At 31.9% G+C, this 837-nt stretch overlaps 1 non-coding gene across 1 annotated transcript; it reads left to right on the forward strand.

Annotated features, from left to right (window-relative positions):
• Window positions 1-361: 361 nt before the first annotated feature.
• TRNAA-UGC lies at window positions 362-434 on the forward strand. Its single transcript has one exon. It is a non-coding gene; the product is annotated as a tRNA-Ala (tRNA).
• The last annotated feature ends 403 nt before the right edge of the window (window positions 435-837 follow it).

The following is an 837-nucleotide window of genomic DNA, read 5'->3' on the forward strand; positions in this document are numbered from 1 at the left end:
AACAAACTATTCGTTATTACTATTTTATTTCTATTCAATATTTCCTTATTTATGACATAATGAGTAGCGATATTTTTTCATTTTCACTATTATTCATGATGAGAAGTTTAGGATTTTGTGACGTAAAAATTGTGGAGATGTAGCTTAGATGGTAGAGCGCTCGCTTTGCATGCGAGTTGTACGGGGATTGATAACCCGCATCTCCAAAAGAAAGTATTTAATTTGTTATTATATTTTTTCATTTTCACAATTATCGATGCCCCGCATCACCAAACCAAACTATTTGTTAATATTTTGATATTTTTTTATTTTCACTATTATTGATGATGGGACATTTAGGGTTTTATGATAAAAAAATCATGGGGATGTAGCTCAGATGGTAGAGCGCTCGCTTTGCATGCGAGAGTTACGGGGATCGATACCCCGCATCTCCAAAAATAACACTGTCTATTATTAAATATATAATTTCTTTTTAATTTTTCCTTATTCATGTCATGTTGGGTAGTAATATTTCTTCATTTTCACTATTATTGATGACGTAAAATTTAGGGTTTTGTGATGCAAAAATTGTGGGGATGTAGCTCAGATGGTAGAGCGCTCGCTTAGCATGTGAGAGGTACGGGGTACAGGGATCGATACCCCACATCTCCAAAAGAGAGAGATTGTTTTTTGAAATATAAGTTAATTTAACATGTTATGTATAAGGTGGGTACAAGAGAAAAAGAAAAGATACTTATATAAGGATTATTATATCATTATGGCTATGTAGGTACTTATATAAGGATTATTATATCATTATGGCTATGTAGGTACTTATATAAGGATTATTATATCATT

The sequence above is a fragment of the Cucurbita pepo genome, chromosome LG14 (genome assembly GCF_002806865.2).
Source record: "Cucurbita pepo subsp. pepo cultivar mu-cu-16 chromosome LG14, ASM280686v2, whole genome shotgun sequence".
NCBI classification, from domain to species: domain Eukaryota; kingdom Viridiplantae; phylum Streptophyta; class Magnoliopsida; order Cucurbitales; family Cucurbitaceae; genus Cucurbita; species Cucurbita pepo.